The sequence below is a fragment of the Danio rerio genome, chromosome 4 (genome assembly GCF_052040795.2).
Source record: "Danio rerio strain M-AB ecotype USA chromosome 4, GRCz13ab, whole genome shotgun sequence".
Taxonomy (NCBI): Eukaryota; Metazoa; Chordata; class Actinopteri; order Cypriniformes; family Danionidae; genus Danio; species Danio rerio.
In genome coordinates this window covers 32,349,701-32,363,027 of record NC_141024.2, presented here as the reverse complement: position 1 = coordinate 32,363,027, position 13,327 = coordinate 32,349,701, and positions in this window count along the sequence as shown.

Genomic DNA, 13,327 nt, shown 5'->3' with positions numbered 1-13,327 from the left:
CAGATAATGCCTTTTACATTGTTTTTGCGAATGCATGCATCAAGCACTTTCTTGCATTCTTCTAATGTCCAAACATCATCTGGGTCAATGCTAAATTTCTTTGTCAAATTTAGTCTGACTGACTCTGTAATTGAGTCCATGTGCTGTTGTAGCAGCGATTTGAAATCCTGATCTGACAATAAAGGAGTTTTTAAACTACCTTTTTCAGTTGTAGTGATCAGTCTTGTATTCTGTCTGAACATTTTGTGAGCTTATTATCACAAAGTAAAAATACTAAAACTATATTAGCACATGTTGCTAAAACTTCCTGCCTGAACAAGAGATAACATCAGTTAGCTTGTATAGCTAAACTTAAACTTCTCTGGTTGAACAGAGGGAAAACAAAAAAAAAAAAGAAAAGAAAATAGCGCATAAGGCTTAACTTCTCTGAAAAGAGGATAACTTTTTAAAAGAAAATAGCACGTAAGGCTTTACTTCTCTATTGAAATAGAGGATAGCTTTTTGTTAAACAAACCCTGCAGCTGTTTGTTAACTTTTCTCTGATGGAGCAGAGAATAACCATGTGTATAGACTGGTCTGTATGGTTCTTTTGATAGAGTGAAACTCACCAAATCGAGGTTGAGCTGAAAAGATTCAGTCTGGAGTGATCTGATCTTTGTATTCAGGTAGCTTCAATGTTCATCAGGGTTGCAGTCAGCAAATAGTTGAGAATTTGTGACGTCCGCTGAGTGACTTCAAATTGCCGTTGAGCTGAAGATTCCGTCTGAAGAAGTTTCCTTGATCTTGAAGGTTCAAGTTGAATTCCAGGTGGATTTCAGTCTTTTGTGGCAAATTGATGAGAATTTGTTGTAAGTTGTTGTAAAAAAAAATAAATGAATGAAAAGAGAAGAGAGAACCCAGTCCAGGAGACTCGGAACAAGCAGAATTCCTTTATTGAGACGTGTTGGTTAATCTGCAGTCATACAGCGTCTTTAAGATGTCCGTGTCTGCAAGAGCCTACTAGAGGTCCACAGTCTGCAAGTTCTTTCACAAGTCTCTCACAAGTCTCACACAAGTCTGAATTAGTCTGAATAGTCTATATTGTGTTCTTAGGAGGAGGGGATTTGGCTAAACAAAGCATGCAAATTAAGCGTTGTGGTCGGCAGGGTAAACTGCTCTTTCAGGCATTGATCTCATCATGTTCTGGAGACAGAAACCGCCTGACCATTTGATCGAAAAGAGTAAACAATAGACACCCCATGCTGTGAAACTGATAATTGCATCACTTTGGCTTAGCCTGTAGTCAGCAAGGCAAAGGTTATATGACCCTCCTAGCTGGCATGTCAATGAAATAATATAATTAAAAACCAGAGAATATAACTTTTTAGTTATACGTAGATTATTGTTAATTTGAAATTAGATGATATAAATTTATATTTCCACAGCATTTTTACTGCTGTTTGCAGAGGGGGGACAAACTGTTGCATTTCAGTGAATGTATAGCTGATGCTTTATGGAAAATTGTAGTAATTTGGTCTTCAATGAATAAAAACTGATGCTGTAGTTTTCTCTGTTCTTAGTGTTCAAGTATACACTAGTGTATATCATTTACTACTTCTGATGGATATTTACTTATTGATGGATATTTGCAGAACAACTGTAAAAAGTCAGTAAAAAGTATTGACAAATTAACATGTCAAAATTGAATTGAATTTGTATTTTAGAGCTTTTGTGTTTGCAGTGCAATTTAACCACAGTTAAATTCAGAAGTGGTCTGGTTGAAGAAAGTTAATGCATGGAATTTTTAACATGGAGATCTAGTGCATAAAGGGAACATATCTCAAAGTGTTATGAATATTTGAAAATATTTATTAAAATCTACATCAATCTCAGAATTTACATCTCACCTATCTTTTTCTTAAAGAACTGCCACTGAGATATCATTTGCTCATTACTTTCTGGCAGTCAGTCAAAACTTTACTTACATATAAAGATGTTCAGCAGCTGATTGGTTCTAGAACCTTTGGGCTCCTTTTAAGATGCTGTTGAAAACAAAAGAAAAATAGAGAAAAGACATGACATATATATCATATGTAGACCTTTTTCATGGAACGCGAAATTACCCATTAAAGTTTTGCGCGTACGCGTAGCGAGAATGCGACGAACTTCCGGTTCACACTAGAGATCAATGAATTGCGTTCACGTTAGAGCTATTTAGACGGATTTGAAACGATGGTTGTTACCTATTTTACCTTGTTGAAACGTCCACAATGTCGACAAGATGCAAAATTAGTTTGCGATGGCAGCACGATCAAAATTACTTAACAAAGACCGTAAACGAGGTAACTCTGTCTGTTCCTTACCCCATGTTGATTTGTGCCTCCTCCTGGACTGATGATATGAAACAATGGCCAGCCCTCACATATGTTGACATATTCAGTTATCTTGTTTTGTCCGAGGGTGTAGATGGTGAAGAGCTTAGAAATTACAAAAGCACAAAAGCATACAGTTATCTACACAGTAATAAAATCAGACGCATCCTTTGTCACAAATATCAGCAGTTCACATTACTGAAAGCGGAGGTAGACCCGAGTCAATCTGTAAATAAACCCAACCACATGGCGTGGGTTATGTTACAAAATAACGGAGTAGTAGAAACAGCTGGACGTTCCTGTGTAGCTGGCCCTGGCAGGTCTTGTAGCCATGCTGCTGCAGTGTTGTGGAAGGTGAGTATAATAAATTGCGTGACAAGCTGTTTTGATTTTGATTTTTTACCACATGCTTCCGTTTAAATTCAGTTGTTGATTTTTAAAAAAAAAATTATTTCTTTAAATTATGAACATTCACACCAACTTTTTATTTTGTACTTGTACATGTATAACTTTTTTTAAATATATTCAGTTAAATACAAATCTGATGTCCAAAATTCATACAATGCATCGGATCATAAATAACCATTGTTGTTCTTGAACAGAATTTGTGTGTGGTGAATGAATAAATGTCAAAAGCACTTGCCAATAAAGCAACACTGCTAGTATGTATAAAGTACAGCAAACTTAATTAAACTGTCTGCATGTGATTCAGGAATCTAATGCAAACATATATTGTACAGCAATATTTAACAAATGTTTAGCTATTACAAAAAGTGCTAATGGTGATGTATTGTGCAATAACAAATAAAACAATGTTCTTATTTTTGAAAGGTGCAAAATGCAGTAGCCAGTGGTCTGACAGGGCTATCTTGCACTGATGAGCAGTGTAGATGGAATGCCGCAACCAAAAAAAAAAACCTTCAACAAAAAAGAATTAGTCAGATGACATTTAAACATCACAAAGCTGAAGATTTATAAGATGCATCATCAGCAAAGGAAGGAGAGGCAACCCTCTACACCAGTGGTTCTCAAAGTGGGGGTCGGGACCCCCCGAGGGGTCGCGGGGCAATGAAGGGGGGTCGCCTGGTGATTTCCAAAAATCGATTTATTTTTATTAAACCATAAGAATTAACATATTTTATCCATAACTATACTGAAAATAAAAATAGTCGTTTATAGTTACTATATACTATATAGTTACTATAGTAGCTTATAGTTACAAGTTCTATTGGATTGCGACCCCTGGGGTAATTACATTATATTAAAGGCAGCAATAGCGTCAGATGCATTTTGATTTTATAAAATCAGGTTATACTTTCTGGCACATTTAAAGCACTGACACAAATTTAATTGGTGTGTCTGCGTCATTGCATGCAAGGTTTCTGTATTTATAACCACCTCAGAGGATATGGGGGGTCGTGAGTCACTGGCATTGTTATTTTGGGGTCGCGGGCTGAAAAGTTTGGGAACCCCTGCTCTACACCAGGGGTCTCAAACTCAATTTACCTGGGGGCCGCAGGAGGCAAAGTCTGGGTGAGGCTGAGCCGCATAAGGGATTTCACAAAAAAAGTCCTCAAATGTCTTTATTAACAGTTTTAATTATTTCTTCTGAACATGAAGTGTCCTGAACATTAATAGAACATTGAGTGAAGATTATGAACAGTTCTTCTGAACATGGCATCTTTTGCCTACTCCTTGCTGCCAGAGACTTGACAGCGCTTCTTCTCACAAATCTGAACCACATTTGGCTTTAGAGCGGAAGCAGTTGAGACCCTCAGTATGGCTTGGGGGAACTCACTCAAAACTTCCATTCCCACACCTAAAAAAAAGGCGTATATATGTATAAATAAAACACCCCCTCCCCACTCCAGTCACATCAGTCTGTACCAGTCTGTATCTACCTATAATATATATATAAGATGAAGGCTGTAGCTAGGTAGGTGGCAGGCTGCAGATAAGTAGTTAAGTGGCATGCAGGGGCGGGAACAGCTTACCTTGGTTCTGGCCAGCGCGAGTTCCCTCCTAACACTTCCCGCCTGTCACAGCGTCTAACAAAGGGGCGGGGTGCGTGGTGACGTCACCGGCATCCCCGCCCCTTTGTTTTCACGGCGGGCGGGGAATGCCAGTGACCGCTGTGTACGGGTAGAATCAGCGGAGCGGGGAGCGCTCTCTCTCCCCGCTCCGCTGATTCTGTCAGTGTACAGCGGTCGGCGCGGGCCACAAAATATTGCACTGAGGGCCGCAAATGGCCTGCGGGCCGCGAGTTTGAGACCCCTGCTCTACACCATGTTTTGACACACATCAAGAGTTCAGGGAGAGAGTTAGTTCTTCAGACACAAAACCACTTTTTGAACTAAAAAACAGTCTTTTGGAAAAGGTGGAGATAATCAAGAATGCCGGAATCACATTGTGAAAAACTTGTCACTACAGCGTCCCCCATATGCTTCAGATATAAACATTATGACACCACATGGTGCAATAGCTATTAAATACTTACTACATAGTGGCTGTACGATTCAGACCTTGAGTCTAAGTTTCTTGGTCTCTGCACCTCACTTTCACTGCAGTCTAAGATACAAGTGACATTATGATAATGTTGCTTAAATGCCTCAGGCATTGTGGCCCTTATTGTTTCCTTGGGGAGCCATGGTATTAAATCCTTCAATACCACAGCTATGGTGTCAATCCAGTAAGAAATTTTTCTGCTCACTTGACTCACATGCTAAATCGAATCGCAAGATCTTCTATTAACGAGTTTAATTTCAGTTTCATTAGCGTGAGCAAGATTTGATTTTCAATATCAGTCTGGAAAGCCTGGTTTGCATGGGTACGCAGAACTGCCACAAGAGTATGAAATGTATGGAGAGGGAGACCAGTGTATAGATTTGAGTTAGTGTCATTCAATAGAGTAGTAGGTTGAAAAGAATTGCATTCCGTTGACTTGTTTACACAAGTTACACTGTTTTCTCTTTATATAACAATGCTCTTCAAAGATGTGGTCTTCCCACTGAGTTGCAATGGAGGCAAAGTTTTTAAGTGTACAGCTGTTGTCATCAACATCTGATTGTGACTTGTGACTGGGGACGGATGCAAGACTCTCATCTTCAGGTTCCAGCTCATCCATTCCAGACTGCTCATCCAAAACACTAGTTCCTGTAAATACAGACAAGACATAGCTGGGTAATATTATGTAGTGCAGAGTAAGGTTTATTTTGAAAAGTGTGAGATTTAGATTATTTTTTTTAAAATAGCTAATGAATGCAAATAAATAAAATAATAAAGCATTTTAAGTTTTTAGAGTTCAACAATTGTACACTTATTTTTGGCATTAAGAAAGAACATACTAACGTTCACCATATGTTATGTGTTTTAAAAAAACATATTTATAGGTGTTATTTTGTTAAATATTGTAATTTGAGCTACTACAAATGGTAAATATTTCAGGTACCATACCATTACAGCTGCTAAAATGTTTAGACATATTTAGTCAATATTTAAGTGTATGCACACTTTGGTAACCACTTGGTAAATACAAGACTGAAGTCTGAGAAACAAATTATTATTGATTTACTATTAGCACCCTTAAAATGCAGTATTAAAAGATGCATTCAAGTCAGACTTAAAATCCATATACATCCCTAGACCACAAAATCAGTCATAAGCAGCATATGTATATAAATAGCACACAATACACAGTATTTGTCAAAATTATAGATTTTTCTTTTATACACATCTAATCACTGGAATATTAAAATCATGTTTTATGAAGATATTTTTTAAATTTCCTTATGTAAATATATATATTAAAAAAGGTCTTTATAATGAATAAGCATGGCTAAAAACCTATATCACAAACACAATTGAAATGCTTATTTATTCAACTACCAGATTGTGCTTATTTATTAGCTTCCAGAGTCATAAAAACAAACCAGTCAAGTTTGTTGAACTAATTAGACTTCAGTTTTGATCTTCCGATTTGTTTTAATTCTTATTACATATTAAATGATCTTAATGAATATTGCCAAATATAAATGTAACTTTACTTAAATGCTGAATAAAATGAAGGTTTCTTAAATACGTTTAACATAAACATACATCATTAAAACCAGGTCGTAGACACACTGAAAAGGCTGAATCATAAGATGGCTTTTAATTACGTTTTGGCCATTTCCAGGCTGGTTTCCAGCCATTTCAAGCCTGGTCTTAGCTGGTCAGGCTGGAAAATGACCCGCCAATTCCAGGTAAAACCAGCTTGACCAGCCTGGTTTAAACTGGACATAGCTGGTTTTGGCTGGACGCTGGTTTTAGCTGGTCATCTCCCAGCCTGACCAGACGAGCATACATTGTCGTCAGACGGCATCTTGTGCAGTTTAAAAGGTCTGGGGCATGCACATTCTGCTCTAAGTAATGGCTTGTGTTCATAACACGGCTGATCAGCGAAGTTTTTAAGTTTCTGTAACTACTGGTACAGCCTCTTACCGCGCAATTTGTACCTGATCCTCGACGACTCGCCATTACTGCTAACATTCTCTAGTTGATAAAAGAAAGTTTATTGCATTCTTCCGGAAACCGCTATTCGCAATGGCGCCCTCCATAGAGAAGTGAAGAAAAAGGTCTATATACACATCAATCTCACTAAAAAGTGGAAATTGGTTGTTTTTGTGTTATTTCGAGCAAGTTCGTACTTCCGGTTTGAAACAAATTTTTGAAGCTGCGTCACGGTCATCAGATCTTAGTGTGTATTCTAGCGTGTAGACTGAACGTCTTTTCCTGAGAGTACCTTATTACGTCTCCGAGTGTGCTGCATTAATGCATGAGTAAGGCTTGGTTCAAACCAATCAGCGCGCTCTATTGTGCAACTTCATTAATATTCATTAATGTTACAGTGTAGACGGCAGAGACGCCACATTGTGTTGACAAAACAAGCGTACAGTGTTGCTTTCATAATTTGCTAAAGTCAAGTTTTGTTTTCATTTTCTCTCTGTGAGCGCGCAGCTGGACAGTTGACTACAGTGTACGCGATGCATGACAACAATAACTTACGTGTCGCGGAACATTGTTTACCCAAGAGCATTTCTCTTCTGCAAATGGAGATCCGGATTTGCTGCTCATCTCCTCTTAATAAAGACGCGGCTCTAGTTGCTGGTGATTGTCCTGTCTCTACAGATTTGGTAAGTTAGCGACCAGTGCTCTTTGTTTATTCAGTTTTTTCGTATCGAATTAACGGTTGCACCGAGTGTAAACATGTTGGCACCACAACCAACTATTAACCTTCGTGTAGGATTTTCACCGCATTTTGTGACCGGAAAAACACACGCGGCTTAATTGCCGAGTGCATCTAAGTTACAGAGAAATGCAGTTTATTTTTTTTCTCTCATTCGCCGTTCGGTATCAAACATTGCATGAAAAATACACGCTTAGAGCAGTTCCTCAAATCAAATATCTCGTTTGTCACGAGGGGCACGAATGAATTCTAAATGTAAGTGCCAAACTGCTGTTTAAGTCCACCATTTAATAATTTGGCAAATAATTTGATAACAGATGTCCATGTAAACACAGTCACTTTCTCCCGTGTGCATGTGTGTGTGTTTTGAAACCCAGCATGTGGTCAAATCAACACTCCCACACCATCTCTCTTTTGCTACTCCGACACTCCCCCTTAAACAGAGCTAGACACGCCCACTTTTCTGTTTTTTTCCAAAGTAGAGGTGTGAAAACACCCTGCTGAAACGAGGGGGTTTCATGGCCCTTTAACATTCTTCTCCTTTTGCAGCCAAATACCTAATCTGTTAAACAAATTGGCCATAGTTCGTGATGCTTGTAAACTTTGTGTATACAAAAATACAACATGTAGAAACAGAATCTATATGTTGATTTATCTCAAAGACAAAGTCATAAATATCACAGAAAGGTGACATTACTCAATAATATATTAAGTTTCACTATTGTTAGGTCTGTAGCACTTTGTTTATAAACATTGTGTGCATGCACAAAAGTACTCATGTAGCTTTCAGGTTCCTATTTCTGTAGGTCATTAATCAATACATTTGTGTACAATAACTGTAAAAAACCTAGATAGTGCAATGCAAGTAATTGTTATTTGTACATATTCTTGAGCTGAGTTTTACTATTTTATCAGCTAAACAAAGAAAAAGTTTAGCACAAAGAACTGTTTTTAGCATATACAGTAGCATAAGTATAATGCCACACACACACACACATACATGTTTGGACTCTGGGGGAAACCGGAGCACCTGGAGTAAACCCACGCGAACACAGGGAGAACATGCAAACTCCACACAGAAATGCCAACTGACCCAGCCGAGGAATATAAGACTTTCTTTTAGCAAAAAAAAAAAAAAAAAAAAAAAATTCGATATATTTTAGACAGAATAGTTTAAAATGTAAGACCTTGTTTATAACCGTACGTTCACACCAAAAGCGGCGAGAGCATCAAAGTAGTCGGAAGTCATTCATTTTCAATGAGAGCCGGCGGCGAGGAGCAATGCGGCGCGTCTTCGCTGTTGTGGGCGTTGAGGAGAGTTAAAATCAAGTCAACTTTATGGTAATGAGCTATGACGCGGTTCGGCGGCAAGCAATCAGAATGAAGACATCCACCGCTTGAGAGGAGTACAGAGAACTCAGACCTGTGAACTTTGGTTCCAATCACAGTTGTTCCTAAGGGTTTGATTATTGCGGTCGCCGGATTTCCAATAATTTACAATGTTTTCTTACAGGAACATGCATTAATTAAGTTACTGGTGAGTTACTGATGTGCATTAATGTTTTATATATACATATACATATATATATACATATACATATATATATATATATATATATTTATCTTAAAAAAAACGTGACAGTACAAAACAGTACTGCTGCTTCAGGATATTTTAGACATATGGACACATATTGGATAAATAAAGCAAAGCCACACGACACGCAACTTGATCTTTCATTGTTATATGAATTTGATAAGAAGAGTGCAACATTTTCTTGCTAGAAACATGTTTATGCAGGAATGTAACTGATCTGCTGCAACGGCTCTTTTAAATACAAGATCAATGTAGCGAGTTTTGACGCCCTCGCCGCCGTAGCTGAATGCAGACAGCATTGTCGCCAGGGTGGCCAGAGTGATCTTGGATGCCTATGCCGCTTTCGGTGTGAACGTACAGTAAAGATATACTGGGTTGCAGAATTATTTTTAGAGTGTATGAACATGAATGGCAGCTGTTGTTTTTAAATTAACAGCCACAAAACAAAACATGCTAAATGCTGTGAGTTTGCATATGGATGATGATACATGGGCTCTGTTAGATCACCATCTCCACGCCAGATAAATACGATCCAGCCCCAGATGCCAGATCTTGACAGAAAATGTCTGTTTCTCCAGGTATAGGGACAACGAGTCAGCAAAGTTTTCAATACCTAAACCTGTTAACCAGTATTCAACTGAATTGACAGTCTCTTATCAATACAGGAGTTGACTGAGAAAACCAGAGAGGAGCTGAAGCAGGAGAGGAAGTAATTATGATAAAGAAAGAGCAAAGTTTATTGAATAATCTTAGTTGCGTATGATTCCTTGCTCAGACTTCGTCTGACCAGGATAAATCCAACAAGTGTTATTATACCACAAGCAACAGCAGTAGAAAATTACTGCTTCACAACATTGTCCAGAGACAATACAGACCTTGAAATGGAGACATTCTCTTATCTCTTACTCATGAAAACAAGTTTTGCTTGAATCCACAGACATAAGATTATAACAACATGGAATAATGGAAATAATAATGTAAATAAAATGACAAATAATTACTAATAATCAAATCATGAACTACTGATCAATAAAATGATATAATAATTATTATATAAATGACTAATGATCATTTGATTAAATAAAATGAGACTAAATGAATAAAAACAAGTGAAAATAAAACACAAGACAAATGAATAGTTGTTTTCTTGAAACAACACACGCTTAAGTTTGCTACAAGCATTCTCAAATCCTAAGTTAGATTCTTCAGCTCACTTTTTAAGCAATGTTGTTATGCAGTATTACAGGATTTGATTCTGCTTAACTACTTTCATAAATTTGGCAACAAACATTTTACATACACATTTTTAAGGAAAGTTGGTTTATATTAATGTATCAGTAGAATGTGAGTTCTAGTTACCTACCTATCCTCACTCACTATCCTTTAGCTTCGTCCCTGATTAATCAGGGGTCGTCACAGCGGAATGAACGCTAATCAGCACTTACAACTACTGATAATTTAGTTTCCTATTTTACACCTATACCGCATGTCTTTGTGATTGAAATGGGTATTTTTACTTTTATATATTTTTTCGGGCCGTACTTTTTTTTACTTTTACTTGAGTACAAAAGTGTAGTCAGAACTTCAACTTTTACCAGAGTCGTTTTAAACATGAGTATTTGTACTTCTACTTAAGTAAAGGATGTGTGTACTTTTGCCATCTCTATTGTAATGGATCAGAATCAAACTTTAAACAGAGCAGTAATAACTGTACATAATGTGTTTCATGTTTATTTCTGTGTTCTTACTAATTTCTCTTGTAGTTCAGCATTGCTGGAAAGCTGATGCTTAAACTCCTTGAGCATCTGACTGTCCATCAGTGGCAGCTCAATGCCCTCTGGCAGAGCTATGTCCTCGTAGCCTTTAATGAACTGCATCAGCAGATTTCTGTTCATATTGGCCTGATACTGAAGCTCTTTTACATCTACTGACAGTTTTCTTAAGTGCTTAAGTGCAGTTCACATATGACTTAGAAACAACAATATAAAAACCACTGCAATGGAATTTGCTATTTTATACTGCAGTTACCTTCTGTAAGTCGACCTGCAGGTCCAAATGAAAGAGAAGATTGTGCTATATGGGAGATACATTTTTGTTAAATAACCATTAAAATGCAAAATAAAAAACTATATTTTATTAATATATTTATTTTATATCCTAATATTTAGCTTTTTCAGGTGGTGACCCACAGAGCTCCAATAAAACTAAACACACTATAAATGCAGTTGCATTCTGCTGGATATTGTCTGTCCAGGAGCAGGACTACACTCCCCTGATCTAAGTTTGAAAAACTACAACTGCACAATTTATCAAAATTATAGAATAACCAAATCAATAAAATTGTTGCGAAAAAAAAAACATTTAAAATTGGTTTGTTGCTTGACAATCATCTATGCAAGAAGACAAGAACAACACATCCATCAACAGTGAACTTTCCTCAATCTAGGACATCTAAATTAGGTGGTGCATGAAGAAAACCAGGAGAATTAGTTATCATCCATTCATATGGTTAGTTAGCTATAGATAACAAATGGCTGCATAGTTTCCCATTAATTGTATTTTATTAACATCTACCCCAAACCCAACTGTCAGAGTAATGTAAAAAAACAAATCTTAATCTTAAGTCTTCTCTATTAGTATAGCTGATAAACTACAAGTATTATTTATTAAATTTCCCGTTACTTGTATTTTTTTTAACGCAGAAAGCCCCTACTGGCCCATATCTATCAGCTGATAACGCTCATTTGAGTGATAACATTCAAAGCAAATACAGCACTTAATGAGTGTGCTTTCATACTCTAATGATTTATTTTTTATTACTATTAAGAAATATTGCATTATTTACTAACTAGTTTTTAAAGAATAATTGTTGTTTAAGATCATTCAGAATTCCTAAGTAAATGATTGGTAAACTATACATATTAACAATTTATATATCGTACGATTCATACATATAGTAATCGTTACTTTGTATGTTAATATATGCTTCATTTACTCAACTTCATACAGTTTTGTGACCTAATCGAGTGAGGATTACACTGTTAACCCTTACTGTAGATTATGCAGTAAATAACTGTAAAATAGCCAGTGTTTAGCTGTAATGAAAATAAACAGTATTTTACTGTAAAAGGAGCAGGATTTGTATGAAATTCTGTAGTGCAAAGAATAAATTACAGTAATTTACTCTATGTACCATTACAGATATTTACTGTGATAATAAATGGTAAATTACTGTTCAACCATTACTGCCCCATCTATTCTGATGCTTTATGTTGCTATTTTATATTTATTTTATCTCTGTGTTTTCTTTGGTTCCTTTTATGTTTTTAACATTGAGTATCAGGAGTCAACCAATGCCACAGAGCTTATTAAAAGGTAAGTGTAACATATGGACGAAATGCATTTAAAGGCAAAAATATTCACAGAGCAAAGAAATTGTCACAATAATTTTTATAACTTTGTTTACTTTTTCTATAATTAATCTAATTTAATTGCCTAGTTTGACCTATAGTTAAGATTTTAAATTGCACTTTCAACTGAATATTAGTATTTTGCTAAATAACTAGTAAAAATGTGTTATTAAAAAAAATATATATATATATATCTTAAACAACACGCACATACATTTTTGCAGAGACTCAATGAATTTGTCTGGAAAACTGGCAAGTAAAAGTGCCATTAACAGTATAAAGGCTTTCCTAAATAAATGTATAAATCATGATATTTGTTGTGTTTTTTATTATTTTTACTACAGATTTGGAACGACATGAGAATCAGATTATTTATTTATTTTTTTCTATGGATGAAGTTTATATTATAGTATGTTTTTATTGTTTTTATTAAACGATATGTGCATAACTGTGATAAATGTAGGCAGTTGCTTTGGAAATATGCTATGTACCAGGGGTGTCAAACTCCTGGAAGGCCACAGCCTAGTAGAATTTAGTTCCAGCCCTGCTTCAACACACTACCTTTAGATTTAGTTTGATCAGGTGTGTTTAATTAGTATAACTGCACTGTTACTCTGTAGATTGTGCAGTAAATAACTGTAAAAAACAATGATTTAGGCATCACCACACTCCCACAGGCTGTCCGTCTTATTCTAAACACAAAGGTGTTAGAAAGAGTTTTCAGAAAATGCTGGCCCTTTAAGAGAGC